The sequence below is a fragment of the Stegostoma tigrinum genome, unplaced genomic scaffold (genome assembly GCF_030684315.1).
Source record: "Stegostoma tigrinum isolate sSteTig4 unplaced genomic scaffold, sSteTig4.hap1 scaffold_400, whole genome shotgun sequence".
NCBI classification, from domain to species: domain Eukaryota; kingdom Metazoa; phylum Chordata; class Chondrichthyes; order Orectolobiformes; family Stegostomatidae; genus Stegostoma; species Stegostoma tigrinum.
The window spans coordinates 1-22,265 of NW_026728328.1; the positions used below are offsets into that span (position 1 = coordinate 1).

Here is a 22,265-nt window from a genome sequence, read left to right on the forward strand (position 1 = left end):
GAGGGTGGAGAGAAAAGGAGGAGGAGGGAGGGGGGAGGAGGAGGAGGAGGAGGAGGGTGGGGGGGGTGTACTTTTAAATTCCAATTTTCCTTGGGTATTATTGGAGAGGTGAGCCTTTTTGCAAGCACGGAAAGTCTCCACCAGTTTATGCTAAAACTTGAGGAACTGTAAGTTTCACAAATATGTTCCTATTAAACACTCATTCCTATTGAAGCAGTATTAAGCTAAATTTGTTCAACTAGACAGCAGAAATGGTCAATATTTTAAAAGCAAGTAAGTACTTTGAAGAGGAGTCACTCTTCGAACTAAATTCCATCTTGGTGTATGAGAGTCCATAGGTGCCTCACGCTCAACGAACCATTCAAACTGTCATGCAATTACTGAAACACACAGACAAAAAACATGAATGTTCACAGTCACCAAGATTTTGACAGTGATTTGGAATTTGTATTCAATACCTGCTGGGGGAAATCTGTTTCAATCTGGATCGTACTCACTTATCACCATCCCACCGACCTTCCCCAGCACCTCCTCCCTCTCCACGCTATTTGTTTCTGAGCTCCCTTCCACCCTCCATTTTGGAGAAGGGTCCTAACCCAAAAGCTCAACTTTCTTGAGCCTCTGATGCTGCCTGCCCTGTTGTGTTCCTCCAGCTCTACAATGTGTTATCTCAGACACTAACATTGGCAGTTCTGACTATCCGAATAGCTCATTCTCACCTTGTCACAAGTGATTTATACTCATTATCTTTTCAGATGACGCACTTACATGTATATACATCAATATACATATTGCACTTTTATGCCTGAACCACTAACCTAGAGGATATTTTAAAATATTCTCTTCAAATCTGCATGAAAGAGAAATCATCAAGGTCATAATTTCATTTTAGAAATCACTTCAACATTCAAAGTACTCAGTCAGTGTCCCATTTCCTTGACCAGTCAATTTGTTGCGAATATTTCTTGCAAGAGGAAACTATAACAGCAATTATATTTTATCATCAAATTCTTCATTGCATCACCAATATTTCCTTGTCTGTTTGAAACGTAAGATAATGAAATAATCATGGACAGATTGGCCAACAATGTAATTTCATGTGTGTTATGGCAACTGAAAATCACCACCATTGAAGAAGTGTTCTTTCAAATGTTGTTATCATACAAGAGCACTTTTGGAGATGCAGTGATGAATATAATTCCTGAGATGCAAATAATATATGCTTAATTAATTCCAAAGAATAACTTTACAATTAAAAAGAAGCGAAGAATCTCTTTACATCGTCATGCTTGTCAGATTGCTACCAGTCAATGGAAATCGTTCAGAACAATTGTTTATTTCCAGATGAAAAGGAAGGGTGCACATTTCATTTTTACATCTCATCCAAGACAGAAAAAAAAAAACACCTTTACCAATGCATTGTCAAACAATAAGACTCACTAAAAATGTCATTTGGCACATTGAATTTCCTCCACCATTCGGTGAAATCATGGTTGGTCTCATTGCATTTATTATGAGGCAACATTTCCACCAAACCCTCCTTATACCTCATACATTCCAATCCAAGTAACATCCTGGTAAATCTCTGTTTCTGTGTCATGCCTTGTCTTTCTAATATTTTTGAATCATCTACTAATTTAGCCACAGCACATTCACCTCTTTCCTCCAAGTCGTTAATAAACAAGCTCAAGAGCTGTGGTTCCTTCAGCGCGACCTCATTTCTTACTGACAAGCCAACCCTGACATCTCTGTCCATTCGCCTGTTCTTTCTCGAGGGCATGTATCATTGGATATTTAGTTGCCAAAACGTATCCCCTAACAACCACCTCTCTGTGACACCCAGAACAATGTATCTGTCAATTTCAATCTGCACCACAAACTCATTCACTTTGTTTCATACACTCCCTGCAATTAAATACAAGACCTTCAGTCTGGCATTTCCAGGGTGGCCACTCTTCTTGTTTGCTGCACCTGAAAGGAGACTCCTGACCATTTCCATACTTTTTGTCCTATGACTTGCTCTGGAAACTTTGCTGAGCACTTACCAGCTTCTAACTTTTTCCATAATTTTCCATGCAACTGAACTCACCCACTCCACACTTTTTACTTTAATGCCCTACCCCCAGACCTAGCTATGTCTTTTCTACCTAGAATACACCACCTCCCACCCACCCTCCTGCAAAAATTCCATCCCCTATTCCCAATTCCTCCGCCTCATCTGCTCCCACGATAAGACATTCCACTCCCGCACATCTCAGATGTCCAAGTTCTTTAAGGACCGCAACTTTCCCCCCACAGTGATCGAGAACGCCCTTGACCGCGTCTCCCATATTTCCCGCAACACATCCCTCACACCCCGCCCCCGCCACAACCGCCCCAAGAGGATCCCCCTAGTTCTCACACACCACCCTACCAACCTCCGGATACAACGCATTATCCTCCGACACTTCCGCCATTTACAATCCGACCCCACCACCCAAGACATTTTTCCATCCCCTCCCCTGTCAGCTTTCCGGAGAGACCACTCTCTCCGTGACTCCCTTGTTCGCTCCACACTGCACTCCAACCCCACCACACCCGGCACCTTCCCCTGCAACCGCAGAAAATGCTACACTTGTCCCCACACCTCCTCCCTCACCCCCATCCCGGGCCCCAAGATGACATTCCACATTAAGCAGAGGTTCACCTGCACATCTGCCAATGTGGTATACTGCATCCACTGTACCCGGTGCGGCTTCCTCTACATTGGGGAAACCAAGCGGAGGCTTGGGGACCGCTTTGCAGAACACCTCCGCTCAGTTCGCAACAAACAACTGCACCTCCCAGTCGCAAACCATTTCCACTCCCCCTCCCATTCTCTTGATGACATGTCCATCATGGGCCTCCTGCAGTGCCACAATGATGCCACCCGAAGGTTGCAGGAACAGCAACTCATATTCCGCCTGGGAACCCTGCAGCCATATGGTATCAATGTGGACTTCACCAGTTTCAAAATCTTCCCTTCCCCCACTGCATCCCTAAACCAGCCCAGTTCGTCCCCTCCCCCCACTGCACCACACAACCAGCCCAGCTCTTCCCCCCCCACCCACTGCATCCCAAAACCAGTCCAACCTGTCTCTGCCTCCCTAACCGGTTCTTCCTCTCACCCATCCCTTCCTCCCACCCCAAGCCGCACCCCCAGCTACCTACTAACCTCATCCCACCTCCTTGACCTGTCCGTCTTCCCTGGACTGACCTATCCCCTCCCTCCCTCCCCACCTACACTCTCTCCACCTATCTTCTTTACTCTCCCTCTTCGGTCCTCCTCCCCCTCTCTCCCTATTTATTCCAGTTCCCTGTCCCCATCCCCCTCTCTGATGAAGGGTCTAGGCCCGAAACGTCAGCTTTTGTGCTCCTGAGATGCTGCTTGGCCTGCTGTGTTCATCCAGCCTCACATTTTATTATCTATGTCTTTTGCCAGGACACTTGTCCCAAAATGATTCTGATCGAGTCTGTACCACCGGAACAACTGCCTCCTTCCCCAAAGCGATGCCCATGTCCCATGAATTCAAACACATTTCTGCCATGCCACCATTTGAACAATGCATTTACATCTTTAATTTTGTTCACACCGTGCCAAATTGCTCAGATAAGAATCCAGAGATTATAACCTTTCAGGTTCTGCTTTCTCATTCAGCACCTCGGTGCTCATAATCCCTCAGCAGAACCTCTTTCCTCTTTCTTCCATATCAATGGTACATGTGTGTACCACGATAGCTGGATTTCTACTCCTCCCACTTCAAGTTCCTTTGTTGCCGAGATGGAATATCCTGAACCTGGGCACCAGGCAGGCAACACTACTTTCGAGACTCTCGATCCTAGTCACAACGAACAGTGTTCATTCCCCTAACTACACTGCCTCTGATTATAACTACATAGAACATAGAAAAGCACAGCATAGTGCAGGCCCTTCAGCCCACGATGTTGTGCCATGGAATATTCCTAATCCAAAAATAAAATAACCTAACCTACATTCCCCTCAATTCACTGCTGTCCACGTGCATGTCCAGGAGTTGCTTAAATGTCACTACCGACTCCGCTTCCACGACTACCACTGGTAAACTATTCCATGCGCTCACAACTCTCTGGGTGAAGAACCTCCCTCTGACGTCTCCTCTATACCTTCCTCCGACCACCTTAAAACTATGACCCCTCGAGGCAGGCAAACCTGCCCTGGGGAAAAGTCTCTGCCTATCGACTCTATCCATGCCTCTCATTATCTTGTGATCAAGTCACCTCTCTTCCTCCTTCTCTCCAGAGAGAAAAGTCCAAGCTCAGTCAACCTCTCCTCGTAAGACAAGCCCTCCAGTCCAGGCAGCTCCTGGAAAGCCTCCTTTGCATCCTCTCCAAAGCCTCCACATCTTTCCTATAACAGGACGACCAGAACTGGACACAATAATCCAAGTGTGGTCTCACCAGGGTTTTGTACAGCTGCAGCATAACCTCACGGCTCTTAAACTCGATCCCCCTGTTAACGAAAGCCAAAACACCATATGCCTTCTTAACAACCTTATCCACTTGTGTGGCAACTTTGAGGGAGCTATGCACTTGAACACCAAGATCCCGCTGTTTCTCCACAGTGCCGAGAATCCTGCCTTTAATCCTATATTCAGCATTTAAGTTCAACCTTCCAAAATGCATCACTTTGCATTTATACAGGGTGAACTCCATCTGCCATTTCTCAGCCCAGCTCTGCATACTGTCAATGTCTCGCTGAAGCCTGCAATCGCCCTCAATACTATCAACGGCACCTCCAACCTTTGTGTCATCAGTAAACATACTCACCCACCCCTCAACCTCCTCGTCCAAGTCATTCATAAAAACTACAATCAGCAGAGGCCCAAGAACAGAGCCTTGCGGGACACCACTCAGCACTGACCTCCAGGCAGAATACTTACTATCTACAACCACTCTCTGCCTCCTGTCAGCCAACCAATTCTGAATCCAGACAGCTAAATCACCCTGTATCCCATACCTCCTGGCTTTATGAATGAGCCTGCCATGGGGAACCTGATCAAATGCCTCGCTCAAGTCCATGTACACCACATCCACTGCTCGACCCTCGTCAACCTGTCTCGTGACTTCCTCAAAGAACGCAAAAGGATTTGTTAGGCATGACCTGCCCCTCACAAAGCCATGCTGACTCCCTTTAATCATGCTATGCTTTTCCAAATAGTCATCAATCCTATCCCTCAGAATTCTCTCCAAAATCTTGTTGACCGCAGACCTAAGACTGACGACTGACTGGTCTGTAATTTTCAAGGATTTCCCTATTCCCTTTCTTGCAAAAAGGAACAACATTTGCCTCCTTCCAATCTTCCGATACGACTCCCATGGAGAACGAGCAAGCAAAGATCTTCGCCAGCGGCTTAGCAACCTCCTTTCTCGCTTTCCGGAGCAACTTAGGATAAATCTGATCTGGCCCTGGGGACTTATCAATCTTAATGTTTGCCAAAATTCCAGCACATCAACTTCCTCAATCTTGATCTGTTCAAGCCTGTTTTCCTGCTCCTCAAAGTTCTCACTCACAACAACGTCCCTTTCCTTAGTGAAAACCGAAGCAAAAAACTCATTTTGGGCTTCCACTATCTGCTCAGACTCCACGCACAAGTTCCCTATGCTATCCCTGATCAGCCCTACCTTCTCCCTGATCATTCTCTTATTCCTCACGTATGAGTAAAATGCCTTCGGGTTCGCCCTAATCCTTCCTGCCAAGCCTTTTTCCTGCCCCCTCCTGGCCCTCCTCAGTCCACTTTTGAGCTCCTTCCGAGCAAGCCTGTAATCCTCTAAAGCTGTGCTGGACCCTTGCTTCCTCCACCTTACGAACGCTGCCTTTTGCTTTTTGACAAGAAGCACCTCTGTACCCGTCATCCAAGGTTCTTTAATCTTACCCCTTCTTACCTGTCTCAGAGGAACAAATTTATACATCACTCGCAACAACTGCTCCTTAAACCGCCTCCACATGTCTGCTGTGCCCTTTCTGTGGAACAATTGCTCCCAATCTCTACTTCCCAACTCCTGTCTGATAGCGTCATAGTTTCCTTTTCCCCCGTTAAATATCTTCCCCTGCTAACTGCTCCTTTCCCTTTCCATGGCTATGGTAAATGTCAGGCTGTTGTGGTCACTGTCGCCAAAGTGTTCTCCCACCACGAGATCTGACACCTGTCCTGGCTCATTGCCGAGCACCAAATCCAAAATGGCCTCCCCCATCGTTGGCCTGTCCACATACTGAGTAAGGAAACCCTCCTGAACACACCTGACAAAAACGGCTCCATCCAAACCATCTGCACGAAGGAGGTTCCAATCTACATCGGGAAAGTTGAAGTCACTCATAACAACAACCCTGCTACGTTTGCACTTTTCAACAACAGGCCAGCCAGTGAGTTCTTCGATCTCCCTACTGTGATTTGGGGGTCTGTAGAACACCCCCAGTGAGGTGGCTGCTCCCTTGCTGTTCCTAACTTCCACCCATACTGACTCAATCGATAACCCTTCCTCGGCAACCTCAGTCCATACCACCTCAAAAGACGAGTCCTCCTCAAAAGTTCTTTCAGCCACCGTTATACGGTCATAGAACATAGATCATTACAGCACAGCACAGGTCCTTTGGCCCTCGATGTTGTGACGACCTGTCATACCGATCTGAAACCCATCTAACCTACACTATTCCATGTACGTCCATATGCTTATCCAATGATGACTTAAACGTACCTGAAGTTGGCAAATCTATTACCGTTGCATGCAAAGCATTCCATTCCCTTACTACTCTCTGAGTAAAGAAACTACCTCTGACGTCTGTCCTATATCTTTCACCCCTCAATTTAAAGCTGTGCCCCCTCGTGCTCACCGTCACCATCCTAGGAAAAACGCTCTCATATCCACCCTATCTAACCCTCTGATTATTTTATATGTTTCAATTGTCACCTCTCAACCTTCTTCTCTCTCACAAAAACATCCTCAGGTCCCTCAGCCTTTCCTCCATACCAGGCAACATCCTAGTAAATCTCCTCTGCACCCTTTCCAAAGCTTCCACATCCTTCTTATAATGCAGCGACCAGAACTGTACAAAATACTCCAAGTGCGGCCGCACCAGAGTTTTGTACAGCTTCACCATAAGCTCTTGGTTCCGGAACTCGATCCCTCTGTCAATAAAAGGTAAAACACTGTATTCCTTCTTAACAGCCCTGTCAACCTGGGTGGCAACTTTCAAGGATCTGTGTACATGGACACCAAAATCTCTCTGCTCATCTGCAATACAAAGAATCTTACCATTAGCCCAGAACTTTGCCTTTCGGTTACTCCTACCAAAGTGCATCACCTCACACTTGTCTGCATCAAACACCATTTGCCACCTCTCAGCCCAGCTCTGCAGCTTATCTATGTCTCTCTGCAACCTACAGCATCCTTCGTCACTATCCACAACTCCACCGACCTTCGTGTCGTCTGCAAATTTACTAACCCATCCTTCTGTGCCCTCATCCAGGTCATTTAAAAAAATGACAAACAGCGGTGGACCCTACACCGCCCCTTGCGGTACACCACTAGTAACTGGTCTCCAGGATGAACATTTCTCACCAACTGCAACCCTCTGTCTTCTTTCAGCAAGCCAATTTCCGATCCAAACTGCTATATCTCCCACAATCCCATTCCTCTGCATTTTGTAAAATAACCTACTGTGGGGAACCTTATCAAACGCCTTGCTGAAATCCATATACACGACATCAACCGGTTTACTCTGATCTGTCTTTCACCAACAAAGCCACACCTCCCCCTCTTTTACCACCTTCCCTTACCTTAATGAAAGATCTAAACCCTGGAACCTGCAACATCCATTCCTGACCCTGCTCCATCCATGTCTCTGAAATGGCCACAACATCGAAGTCGCTGACTTGGGAGCAGGTCAGGACTGCAGAGTCATGCTGCTGTGAGCGGGTCAGGGCTGGAGGGGCAAGTCGCTGTGAGCGGGTCAGGACTGCAGGGGCATGTCGCTGGGAGCGGGTCAGGACTGCAAGGGCATGTTGCTGGGAGCGGGTCATGGCTGCAGAGGCAAGTCGCTGTGAGCGGGTCAGGACAGAGGGGGCAAGTCGCTGTAAGCGGGTCAGGACAGAGGGGGCAAATCACTGTGAGCGGGTCAGGACACAGGGGGCAAATCGCTGTTAGTGGGTCAGGGCTGCAGGTGAAATTTGTTCAGGTGAATTCAAATATGAAATTACACGAAAGACAGCAAGGAATTTGAAGCATCAAGAGGAAAGGGATTTGGAATAGAGCATTAGTTCGTGGGGATGGAGCAGCGCTTGGAATATTGCCTTCAGTTTTGGTCGCTTCATTATAGGGAGGATGTGGAAGCTTTACAGGGGGTGTAGAGGAGATTTAGCAGGATGCTGCATGGAATGGACGGCACGTCTTATGAGGTACGGTTGAGGGGGCGAGGACTTTTTTCATTGGAGCAAAGAAGAATGATAGGTGACTTGGTAGAGGTATGCAAGATGATGAGAGGCATAGCTGGAGTGGATAGTCAGAGATTTTTTCCCAGAGCAGAAATGACTATTACGAGGGGGAGAAATTTTAAGGTGACTGGAGGAAGGAATAGGGGAGATGTCAGAGGTAGGTTCTTTACACAGAGAGTGTGTGGAATGCAATGCTGGCAGTGGGAGTGGAGTCAGATACATTTAGAGACTCTTAAGCGACTCTTGGATAGGCACATGAAGGATAGTAAAATGAAGGGTATGCAGGGTAGTTTGATCTGAGTGGGATAATAGGTCGGCACAACATTGCGGGCTGAAGGCCTGTACTGTTCTTTGTTCTATGTTCAGCCAAAGGTTCTTTCCTTTTGAGGAGAGGGTAATTGATTGTAGTTTTTAAAGACAGAACTGGAGGACAGAGAAAGTTATCAAGGAAGGTTGCACGTTAGTGACAGTATCAACAAGTCCACAGCAGATGCACTCTGAGTAACTACACTGCTTTCAAGGCGAGAGGACCAATGATATCAGTTAAGCCCCCCTTGTTTTTGTATTGTGTACTTCTGATATATGCGCAAATGGACAACCTCACTCTCCTGCTAAGCTGCAGAATGAATAATGCGGCAATATTTGTCAACCCCCAAATGGGCATTGATACATTAGTAAATCTCACATCAATAAACTTACATCTCAAGGTTCTCACCTTCTAGGACTGTTTGTAGTGGTAAATAACCCAAGCAAGGATGTTTGGCAAAGTATTTCTTTGATCTGAAGTTATTTTTCAGCACCTTGGTGAAATCACACACATCTTCACCTGATGTGGTCTAAAAATGTAATATAAATCAAATTTAGTAAAGAATTAATAATGAAACAATCTACTCAACTCACTCTATAATCCACGCTATCCCTGTTAAATGTCTTTGAGGATGTAAAATTAAAGAGTCCAGGCGGAATATGAGTTGCTGTTCCTGCAACCTACGGGTGGCATCATTGTGGCACTGCAGGAGGCCCATGATGGACATGTCATCAAAAGAATGGGAGGGGGAGTGGAAGTGGTTTGCGACTGGGAGGTGCAGTTGTCTGTTGCGATTCATTGTGGCACTGCAGGAGGGAACCTGGGAACCCTGCTGCCTAATGGTATCAATGTGGACTTCACCAGTTTCAAAATCACCCCTTCCCCCACCGCATCCCTAAACCAGCCCAGTTCGTCCCCTCCCCCCACTGCACCACACAACCAGCCCAGCTCTTCCCCCCCCCACCCACTGCATCCCAAAACCAGTCCAACCTGTCTCTGCCTCCCTAACCTGTTCTTCCTCTCACCCATCCCTTCCTCCCACCCCAAGCCGCACCCCCATCTACCTACTAACCTCATCCCACCTCCTTTGCCTGTCCGTCTTCCCTGGACTGACCTATCCCCTCACTACCTGCCCACCTATACTCTCTCCACCTATCTTCTTTTCTCTCCATCTTCGGTCCGCCTCCCCCTCTCTCCCTATTTATTCCAGAACCCTCACCCCATCCCCCTCTCTGATGAAGGGTCTAGGCCCGAAACATCAGCTTTTGTGCTCCTGAGATGCTGCTTGGCCTGCTGTGTTCATCCAGCCTCACATTTTATTATCTTGGATTCTCCAGCATCTGCAGTTCCCATTATCCTTGAAGGTGGCAGGACAGGTTAACACGATGATTAAGAATGCGTGCTGAGAACTTGCCTTTATCAGTCATGGCACAGATGGTTTCAGCTGGAAGGTTAAGTTGGAATTGTATAGAACTTTGGTTAAGCCAAAGTTGGAATACTGTATGCAGTTCTCATCACCATGCTGTTGGAAGGATGTGATTGAATTGGAGAGGGTGCAGAGATTATTCACTCAGATATTGCCTGGGGCAGAGCACTTCAGCTATGAAGACTGGCTGGATAAGCTCAGTTTGTCGTCTTTAGAGCAGAGAAGGCTGAGGAGGGACGTGACTGAGGTGCAGAAGATTAGGAGGGGCAAGGTTAGCAAGCAGCTGTATCCTTAGTTGAAGGGTCAATAACACGGAGACACAATTATGAGGTGAAGGGCAGGAGATGTAGAGGGGATTTGAGGAAAAATATTTTTACCCAGAGGGTGGTGGTAATCTGGAATGCACTACCCAGAAGGGTCGTTGAGACAAGAGAGCTCACAACTTGTAGAAAAGTACTGGGATGAGCACATGAAATTAAAGGTTATTCTCCAAGTGCTGCAAAGTGGGATTAGTGCAGTTAGGTTTGCATAGACTTGATTGGCTGAAGGGCCTTCTGTAGGCCATATTCCCAAATTCAAATCATGTATCTATCTCCAAAAATCAGTGTCCTAATACTTGGGAAACTGCTAATAGCGATCTTCTCATCTATTTATCATAACTTGCTGCTTCTGTCCTTCAGCCATCTTTTTTAACCAAATTTGATAGTGACCTATATATTCCATGAATCTCAATTTTATAAATCAGTCTTTTATGTGCACCTTCCCTATCATCCTTATCTCGGAAAGATTGCATTGCTTCATGAAGGCAGGCTAAAGTAATTCAGCATTACAGCCATACTCTGGTAGTATAATGACAGCATCAGTGACAGTACAATAAGTGCCTTATATCAATTGTTTCAAAACTGGGTTCTACAGTAGAGAGGTAATTGGAGATCTACAAACCAAATCATCTGTCATAACTACAGATTAAATATATTGGAAAAAAGCATACTAACTAACGCGAGCTTCAATAGTGATAAATTAAATGTAACTAATTGGAACAGTAATATTCCTCATCCAACCTTGCTAAGCACTGCCTTTCTGCACTGATAGGCTGGAAAGCTGCAGTCAAGAAAAGATATTCACTATTTATCATCAAGTCGAAACAATTCTGGAATGCTTTTATCTATCATGCATGTTTAATTATTGCAGTTTGAAACTCTCAACTACATGTAAATCATGAATATGTGATGTGAAAAATATACAAAAGGATCCAGCCCTTTTCTTGATTTATCAGGCTAACAATAGAAGAGCATTTGGATAAAGTGGATATACATTATGAGTGCCCGTATCAAACACCAGTCCAGGGACTAACAGATATCACAGTTGGAAGCAAATACACACATCGGGGCAGCACAGTGGCTCAGCGGGTTAGCACTGCAGCCTCACAGCACCTAGTACCCGGGTTCGATTCCAGCCTCAAGTAACTGTCTGTGTGGAGTTTGCACATTCTCCCCGTGTCTGCGTGGGTTTCCTCCGGGTGCTCCGGTTTCCTCCCACGGTCCAAAGATGCGCTGACTTGGTGGATTGGGCATGCTAAATTTCCCATGGTGTTCAGGGTGGTGTGTCGGTGATAGGGGGATGGGTCTGGGTGGGATGCTGCAAGGGCCGGTGTGGACTTCTTAGGCTGAAGCGCCTGTTTCCACACTGTAGGGAATCTAATCTCATCTCCATGATAAGCGTCAGGAAGGAGCTTTTTAAAAAGATGATTAGAACACTTCTTCACACGTAGCCCTTTGTATTATGAATTTGCAATTAATAATAGATAGGTTAGTGATTGCTATTAATATGTAGGCATTCAATCCAAAAGGTTTGAGAACGATTGCCTACCTTAAAAGGTTAAACACTGGAAGGGGCTCACATTTAGAAGGTAGAAGGAACTATGCAAAACCCATCAGATACTTAGAGAATCACCAAGCAATACAAAATATACACTGCTCCTCAAACGGATTCAAAGAGGAAATTGGTTAATATGTTAAAGCATGTACAGTCATAGCAACAAGGAGCAGGAATAGCAAGGACAGGATTTGCTGCCCATCCATAGTTCCTCCAAATTGTTTGACTATTTCAGAGTGCAGTTAAGTGTCAACCACATTATTGTGGATCTGGAGTCATATGGAGGTGAGATCAAATAAGAATGGCAGAGCTCCTTTCTTAAAGAACATAAGTGAATGAGTCAAGTTTTTATAACGGTGAATAGTTTAACAGTGAGTGTAACCGTCACTGAGACCAGCTTTGTTTATGATTATATCAATTTGAGCATGTGTTGGATAACTGGCCCCCTCAAGCCTGCTTCACCATTCAAAAAGGTCGTGGCTGACTTGACTGCAATGTCGGCTCCACATTCCTACCTACCCCCAAAATTATATTGAACTGAATTCAAATTCCATCAGCTGTTACAGTGGAACTTCAGCCTATACTCTACAGCATTGTCCCAGGCCTCCGGATTACTAATCCTGTGACATTAATAGTGCTTCACTGACTCCCCCGGCATGTCAATCCCCGTTCTGAGCATACTTCTTGGCTGAGGCGCCACATTTTCTGGAGTACAGAATTACAAAGTTCACCTCTCTGTGAGTGAAGAGGTTCCTCATCTATCGCTGTTGTTACATTTTATTCTGAGATTGATCTCAGGTTCTACAGCCTGATCTCTTAATTCAAATTACAATAACTTGGCTTTTCAAACGCCCTGTCACATTATCCTTGCCAAGAGATTGAATGTTAATGTTATATATACAGCAGAACAAATGTCCATGTTGATTTTTCTTCATTTAAGTGCCGTCACCAATCTTATAGTCACCATTCTTATACAAGTGCATTTTGTCATGGGAGAGGTTGAAGGAGCAAAATCGGACCTTCATTTCTTCCCCACCCCAGCCTCAAAAAGTTTTGTCTTCATTTCAAATTTTTCACATCCAATGGATAATTCTGTACCTTTCTGGTCGCTTCAAGAAGTGCATCCTACCCAAATTGTCCCGAGCGTCTCATCTTAAAAATGAGAATATCTTTTGATATCCTCAGTGTCGAACTAATCCATTATATACTTAACATTGGATTCAGGTCAAGTTTTTTTTCCCCCCCACTGTTTGTTTAACTTCCTGGCCAATGCCCCACGATTTCTCAAGAAACTATTAGTCTCTCTCTCTGTATCAGAACATTCTTCAAAAAACTAATACTTTCTCCAAATCTTGATATAACAACTGGCCAGTTTCGGTGCGAGATGAGTTCCACAGTGCAAACTCATACTTGAACGTTTTAGCCATATAAATCATTTGACAAGCAGATTCTAGGGAGTCAATCTGCAGGATCAAGTGACATCTGAAATGCTGTACATTTACTGCAAACAGTCAAGTTCAGTTTTGCTGGCTTCCACAAATCTTTGATAGCATGGCCGTGGGTGTGAATCACCGAGGTCTGGCCAAATCAGTAAAATCCCACTCCTTTTCTCATCTGAACACTGCCCCAGAGCAATATCATGTGAAAGCACTGCACTTTCCACATACATGGTGGCAATGCCCAGGTCTATCTCACCACCCCCTCATGCATTTCTTCCACTGTCTCTACATAACCGGACAGTTTCCATCTATTAAATCTGGTACAGAACGAAGCCATTATCTTTGGTCCTTGAAAGGACGTCTGCTTGCTAGCTACTGGTTTTCGTTGTACCCTTTGTTATTTTGACCCAGAGTTTAAATTCCGGCCACACAGGCCTGATGTCACAAAGTCTACTTATTTTCACATCCACAACATTTGGCCCCAGGTAAGTCCGTTAGTTTTGAAACCCGACCGCATTGATTAACTCTGAACATGACCATTCTTATGAATATCAAGTTGGCCTCCCAAGTTCTCCTTTTCTTTAACATGGCATCATTTCAAAGTCCATTGACTCTGTCTTAACACGCACCAAGTTCCATTCACCCAACTTTCTCTGCGCACTCTGATCTACAATGGCTCACAGTTAAGCAGTGCCTTGGTTTTCACATTGCTGTCCTGGCTTTCATATCCCTCCCTGGCCTGGCAACACCCATGCACATCCCCTGACAATGTCGAACTCATAGCCCCTCTAGGCACATTTACGCCTTTCATTCCAGCCTCTCAACACAATTTGTGCTGTTCCATCATCGACAGCCTGACATTCAACTTCTTGGAGCCTAAGCTTTATAGAATTACCTTGCTGAACCTCTGCATCATTCTTTCCTCCTTCAAAACAGTCCTTAAAATCTACCTCTTTGATGAGGTTTTAATCATCTACCTTCGGATCTCTTTCAGTACTCAGTATCAAATTTTACTCTATAAAGCTCCTATGACATGCCTTGGGATGTTTTATAAAGTCATGTCATAGAAGCTGTTGTGGCAATTGCTCAGAATATGGTTTTATTCTGGGCTGAAATTCTCCATGACACTCATCATTGAAGTATTTTTCTGTTATAAAATGGGTAAATAGTACAGTGACTTCAGGCCAAGGGATGATGTGGTTAAACGCCAAAGTTGCACTCCGTGCTATTGGCATCATGAAGACAGTGTCTCCCTTTCATTTGAAGAAATCTTCTGTATTTTCTCAAATACTTTCTTCATTGTACTTTTGTTGTTGATGGTTTCCAATGAACATAAACCATTACTTGCCTTTTCAATTTCAACCTTCCTTACGTTCTCTTAATTTCTTTTGCTGTACCTGATTTGAAACAAACCATTCCTCTTTTAATTCACTGTCCTCCTCGGTCCTTCATGTGGTTGTTTCCCAATCATTAAGAAGACATCCTGTTGCTTTCCTCATTCACTCTAGTCTAAGATGCCTGGCTGCCCTTATCAGATTGCATTTTCAGCAACTTTATAGACAAACGTCCTTTGAGTGGAAGGTTGTAAGGTCATGCCGAACTGATGTCTCAACAACTGCAAAACCAAGCTAATTGTAATCAATGACATCTGACAACAGGCAAGCAAGGATGCTCACAATAAAACACAGCACGAGATTACAAAATCTGCAATGTGTGAATGTACTCACAACAGAGCGCTTTCTGGAGTCGGCGGATCTTCAATGCTGGCCGATATGCAGAAAAACGCACGGTGTTTAAATCACCTGCATTCAAAAAAATCTTTAGATACATTTTTCCTAACTGTTAGTACAAACCATTTCAATTGGAACACATTCTCAACTACTCTGCAATGAATACAGGGGGATAAATATCTGCTGAAGAATACAAGGCACAGTAAAAGGAAATGATAACTACTAGGTTCAATTTATTTCCACATATTTTCAAGGATGGGAACATCACTGACAGGACCAGCATTTGTTACCCATTCCTCATGTAGGTGGTCAAAAGCTACATGAAATTCATGTCATAACTGGCAAACAGCATCTGGTGAATACAGTGGAACTCACGGAAGTCTCACTGTCAGCTTTATAGTAGGAGAGAAAAGATTCAGATAATCATGCTTGGTGTAAAGTCTGCAATCTCGCCGCCTGGTTTTTCAGGGCCACAAAGGGTTTTGAGATCTGAAATTGTATATTTGACTCATGAGCACACATCAAATGCAAGTTGCCATGGATGCTATTCTGACAATTCTATGTTGCATGCAGCAAATATCTGATGAAATGATGTCGAGGAGGCAAGATATTGCCAATACTGTGATATCAGAGCTCAATGCTTAAAGTCCCTCAATGACACATTGCTGAACGTATGATCACCAGGAACATGAATAACCCCTCTGCCAGAGTTATTTAAAGACACTGTCAGCTACTTGCAGATTAATTACTGATGGATTCATAGAGCATACAAACATACAACAGTACAGCACAGGACTGGCCCTTCAGCCCACAGTGTTGTGCTGAGCTTTTACCCTCAACCTAACGTCCAGCTAACCTCCACCCTTACCTTATACTATCATCCATATGCCTGTCTAATAGCTGCTTAAATGCTCCTAATGAAGCTGACTCCACTCCCCTCTCTGGCAATGCATTCCACGCTTCTGCCACTCTCTGAGTAAAGAACCTACTTCTCACGTCTACCCGAGATCTATCTCCACTTACTTTTAAACTATGCCTCCTCATAAGAGCTACCTTCACCCTCGGAAAAAGTCTCTGGCTATCCACTCTCTATCGATGTTCATACCTGTTATTGCCAAAATGGATGTGTGTTGATATTTTTTAGACTTCTTTAAAGTTGCCAAGGTCCACATCTAAGTTCTGAAGGACTCTGTGAAAACTTCATGGCTGCTACGCAAATCATTCACAGACATGGATGCAGTAATAGACATCTGCAAAAAACCATGTAGGTCAATGATTCACATCCTGGCCAATGTCATAATGCTTTCAAGTTGCAAGTCTGCTTTGCCAGCCACTTCGGGCCATCAAAAAATTAAGGGATAGCTACTGAGCTAAAGAGCCAAGCCAATAACAACTGGGCTTCTGACTCTTACACACAACATAGAACATAGAAAAGTATAGCACAGTACAGGCCCTTCGGCCCACCATGTTGTGCCGTGGAATAATCCCACTCCAAAAATAACCTAACCTAATTTACATTCCCCTCAATTCACTGCTGTCCATGTGCATGTCCAGCAGTTGCTTAAATGTCACTAATGGCTCTGCTTCCACCACTACCACTGGCAAAGTATTCCATGCACTCACAACTCTCTGGGTGAAGAACCTCCCTCTGACATCTCCTCTATACCTTCCTCCTAACACCTTAAAACTATGCCTCGTGGCAGTCAATCCTGCCCTGGGGAAAAGTCTCTGGCTATCGACTCTATCCATTCCTCTCATTACCTTGTACACCTTGAGCAGGTCACCTCTCTTCCTCCTTCTCTCCAGAGAGCAAAGTCCAAGCTCAGTCAACCTTCTCAACCTGGTAAACCTCCTTTGCACTCTCTCCAAAGCCTCCACATCTTTCCTATAATAGGGCAACCGGAACTGGACACAATATTCCAGTGTGGTCTCACCAGGGTTTTGTACAGCTGCAGCATAACCTCGCGGCTCTAAAACTCGATCCCCCTGTCAATGAAAGCCAAAACACCATATGCTTTCTTAACAACCTTATCCACTTGTGTGGCAACTTTGAGGGAGCTATGCACTTGAACACCAAGATTCCGCTACTCCTATACACTGCCGAGCATCTGCCTTTAATCCTAGATTCAGCATCTAAATTCGACCTTCCAAAATGCATCACCTCGCATTTATCCAGGTTGAACTCCATCTGCCATTTCTCAGCCCACCTCTGCATACTGTCAATGTCTCGCTGAAGCCTGCAATAGCCCTCAATACTATCAACGGCACCTCCAACCTTTGTGTCAGCAGCAAACATACTAACCCACCCCTCAACCTCCACATCCAAGTCATTTCTAAAAACTACAAACAGCAGAGGCCCAAGAACAGAGCCCAGCGGGTCACCACTCAGCACTGACCTCCAGGCAGAATATTTACCATCTACAACCACTCTCTGCCTCCTGTCAGCCAACCAATTCTGAATCCAGACAGCCAAGTCACCCTGATTTCCATACCTCCTGACTTCATCAAAGTGCCTGCCGTGGGGAACCTTATCAAATGCTTTGCTGATGTCCATGTACACCACATCCACTGCTCGCCCCTCGTCAACCGGTCTCATGACCTCCTCAAAGAACCCAATCAGATTTGTAAGGCATGACCCGCCCGTCACAAAGCCATGCTGACTCCCTTTAATCACGCTCTGTGCATGTGCAACAGCACATCCACATGAAATTTGACAGGGCAGGTCCTCGTCTTCCTGAAACAAATTTTCTGCTGTCTGGATAACTCTGGGGAGGCTTCCAGCGCTTGGCAGGGGCAGCAATTGACAGAGTTGCATGATTGGGACTACAGTAGGTGAAAATAAAGGCATCACCTACTCACTAACACTCAGTTGGGTTTCTACCAGGGCCACCCAGCTCCTGGCCTCATTGATGCCCTGGTTCAAAAATGGACAAACGAGGTGAGGGAGTGAGGGCGACAGTCATTGTTCTTGACATCAAGGCCACACTTGACCAAATGTGGCATCCAGGGAACCGAGCAAAACTGGTTTTAACGGGAATGGGGGGAAAGCTCCCTGCTCGTAGGAGTCAGATTGAGCGCAAAGAAGATGGATATGTTTGTCTGGAGTTAGAATCTTGGTGGCACACTGCATGGAAATAAGCCTTTCTGCCCAACACATTATGCATCCAGAGATTATGACATTGAAGGCTCTGCTTCATGGTGCCAAATTCCTCATTACAACTATTCACAAACTCCTTTTTTGTCCTGCCGACAATGTCTGGATTCTCCACCTCCCACCGCAAGGTCTTTTCCCGTCTGAGCAAATAAGACCCGAAGATATATGAGCAGAATTTGGCCATTCTGCACACTGAGTCTGCTCTGTCATTCAAGCACGGCTGACATACTTCTGAACCCCATTCTCCTGCCTTCTCCCCATAACCCTTGATGCACTTACTTGTCCACAAACTTATTTATCTCTGTCTTAAATACACTCACTGACTTAGCCTTCGCAGTCTTCTGTGGCAATGGCTTCCACAGTTACAGACTCTCACTCTTTGCTACACAGAATAGTGTCAATCCCACTGATTATACTACGCTGCGTTTATCAAGCCCCTTTGAAAGTGTGTTTTTTACCACAGTGCGATAGTCAATTTGCACATCCACCCTAAAGCTCATGCATTCTAGTTCCGCTATCAGCCTCATTCAGTCACAGAAGAACATGGAAACTAGAAGCAGGAATAAGCCAATCAGCCCTTCAAGCCAAGTCCACCATTCAATAAGATCATGGCTGATCTTACATCTCGATATCATATTCCCACTTTCCTGTATACTTATTGAATCTTTTAACATCTAAAAATCTATCACAAAATCAAAGAATCCCTACAATGCAAAATGTTTTCAGCTGATTAAGTCGACACTGACCCTTCGAAGTGCATCGTGTCCAAGACTGGCCCCTCCATCCTTGCCCCATAACTATGCATTTACCATGCGTTATCCACTTGGCCTGCATATTTTTGGACTGTGGGAAGAAACCGGAGCACCTGGTGGAAACCCACACTGACACAGGGAGAATGTACAAACTCCACACGGATAGTTACCCAAGAGTGGAATCAAAACAGGTCAGTGGCACTGTGAGGCAGCAGTGGTGAGCCACCGAGCCACCTTGTCTTGTTCTTGAATACATTCAGTGATGGCCCCCATGGTCTTCTGTGGTTGAAAATTTCACAGATTCACTCTGCTTGAATGACGAGATGTTGTCCTCATCCTAGTCCTAACTGATCTACCCCAAATTCTGAGACTGTGACCCCTGGTCCTAGCACCACAAACAGGGAAAATAGCTTCCCTGCACTGAGTTCATCTGGCTCAGTTCCAACTTTCTATATTTCAATCAGATCCCCCCCTCATCTTTTTAAACTCTCATGAACACAGGCCCAGTTGAATCCATAACTCACCACAGGACAGTCCTACTTTCCCCAGTATTAGCGTAATGAACCTCCACCATCGACCTCTCCTGCGCCTGAAGACTGACCAAATCAGACAAACACAAACTTAAGGGCTGTGACTGCCTCTTGGTGCAAAGAATCCTTCTGATGTGTCCCAGCATCCCTAGATCAGCCTCCAGCTCATAAACACAAGCTACTCAAACATTAAGTGCTTACAGCAAACATGCTTGCACCAGACCATACTGGAACACAGGAGCTCTTACATGTTGTAGCCGAGTTCTAATTAATGACTTTGCTATTTTTATTTAATTATATATATTTACTTATGTTTTCATAAAGCTTATTAACTTTACCATCAGTTGCATCATGTTAAACCTTGGGAAGAGAATAAGCCACAATCACCACTTCTTCTCTAGCACTGGAAGAATCAATTACTGAAGGCTGAGAAGTTAGAAAAGGCAATCGTAATTTTTTTTCTTGATTCAACCTCGGGATGAGGGCGTCACTGGCGAGCCAGCATTTATTGCCCAGCCCTGATTACCCAAAGGGCAGTTAAAAGTCAACCACATTGCTGTGGGTCTGGAGTCACATGCAGACCAGGCCAGGTAAGGATGACAGTTTCCTTCCCGAAAAGGCATTAGTGAACCTGTTGAGCTTTTCCAACAAGCAACAACGGATTCATGGTCATCATCAGATTGTGAATTCTGGATATTTATTGAATTCAAATTCCACCATCTGCCACAGCGGGATTTGAATCCAGGTCCCCAGAACATGATTTGTCTCTCTGGATGAACAGTCCAGTGACAATACCATGAGGCCATCGCCTCCCCTAAGATGGATAATTTATACATCCCTAACACAAAAGGCTGAGTTAACTCAGTTGAGACTTGGGTTAATCAAGCCCAAACGCTCTTCAAAGGTGAATTTGTTAAAACTCCACTTAAAATTGGGAACTTCTGAACTTTAATTGCACAATTCAGTTATTGCTAATAAATTACAAATAAAATTAGGTTTGTCCAAAGGGTTAAGACTTTATTACCCACAAACCACCTGTATTCAGTTCAGTGGATCTACATTCTGGCCAACACTTAGCATTCAATCAATATCACAAAGTAAGTGGTCATTTTTACAGTTCTGTTTGTGAAAGCCTTCTGCGCATATATTTGTTGCTGTGTTTCCGACATTACAAACATACTTCAAAAAATTACTTCATTGGTTATACAGTGCTTTTAGTTGTTTAGTGCCTGTCGAAGCTGAAATATGAACCAAAGTTCTTTGTTCTTGTTTTTCATTTAATGTCACAGATGTTGTCTGTCACTCCTAATTATACATTATTTCAAGTATTTTTAGCCGACATGAATGCATCTAAATAGATCTAAACACATAGGTATATTTGCCTAGAATCCAGAATCTACTTTGGTACCTTTTGGAGTCGCAATGATCTGACAGTGGCACAGAACCAGAGTCCTATTATCAATCTACTGACCGAATGAGTGAAAAAATTCAGTCATTTTTGGATGGTCCCAACAGGTACTCTGAGTCTGGTGGCTAGATAGAGGATGCACAGAACATAGAAGCTTCCACTATAACACTCTGAAAACATTTCTTATCAGAAGTATTATCTATTAATATATGAGATTCAATGACAAGCCATTCAGAACTGAAATCAGGAAGCACTTGTATCTTAATACAAACAACAGTCAAGATCTCAAATACTCTCTCATAAAAGAATGTGGGTGCTGGATCAATAACAATGAGTGTAACTGAAATTATTTTTGATAGCTAAGGCTATGAAAGGATATAGAAGAAAGGGAGGTAAACAGACTGACGACAAAAAATGCCGGAGACCACAGTAGGTCAGGCAAGCAGCCATGGAGAGAAAGCAAGCTAATGTTTTCAGTCGACATGACTTTTCAGCAGGTAAACAGAGTTGAAGCTCAGACTAGCTGTGGTTTAACTGAATGGTTTATGCACAGAACAGCAAAACCGGTCTGCTTCTGCACCCATTTAGAATGGTTCCTTCTGTTTTATGTACTGTTTTTCGAACCAAACTTAACCACTTCACAATTTTCTGTATTACATTTAATCTACAACACCAACTGGTGCCTCTCCTCACCTTGACCTCCAACTTGCAGCCTCTCTCCACTCCCAAACCTCTGGGTTGTGCCCTCTCCTGCTTCTCAATCTCCAAGTAAGAGCCTCTTTTCCTTCCCTCCGTGACCTCAGGGTTGCAGTCTCTGCCTCCTCACCTCCTGCTGCTATTCAACAATAAATAAAACACAGAACACAGAACATTACAGCACAGTACAGGCCCTTCGGCCCTCGATGTTGTGTCGACCTGTCAGACCGATCTCAAGCCCATCTAACCAACACTATTCCATGTACGTCCATATGCTTATCCAACGACGACTTGAATGTACCTAAAGTTGGCAAATCTACTACCATTGCAGGCCAAGCGGTCCATTCCCTTACTACTCTCCGAGTCGAGAAACTACCTCTGACATCTGTCCTGTATCTTTCACCCCTCAATTTAAAGCTATGCCCCGTCGTGCTCACCGTCACCATCCAGAAAAAAGGGTCT

The 22,265-nt window shown here is 44.7% G+C and overlaps 1 long non-coding RNA gene across 7 annotated transcripts in view; it reads right to left on the reverse strand.

Moving 5' to 3' along the window:
* Positions 1 to 338: 338 nt before the first annotated feature.
* The window catches only part of LOC132208457 (uncharacterized), a 41,810-nt gene continuing 19,883 nt past the window's right edge, over positions 339 to 22,265 (reverse strand). For 5 of the 7 annotated variants that reach the window (XR_009444534.1, XR_009444539.1, XR_009444538.1 and 2 more), the window contains 4 exons: positions 21,801 to 21,942; positions 15,261 to 15,335; positions 9,202 to 9,322; positions 339 to 380 (listed from right to left, as the gene is read on the reverse strand). This is a non-coding gene — a long non-coding RNA (uncharacterized LOC132208457). Of the gene's footprint in view, positions 381 to 9,201; positions 9,323 to 15,260; positions 15,336 to 21,204; positions 21,233 to 21,800; positions 21,943 to 22,265 lie in introns of those variants that run through there. The other 2 variants (XR_009444535.1, XR_009444536.1) reach the window with 2 other exon arrangements.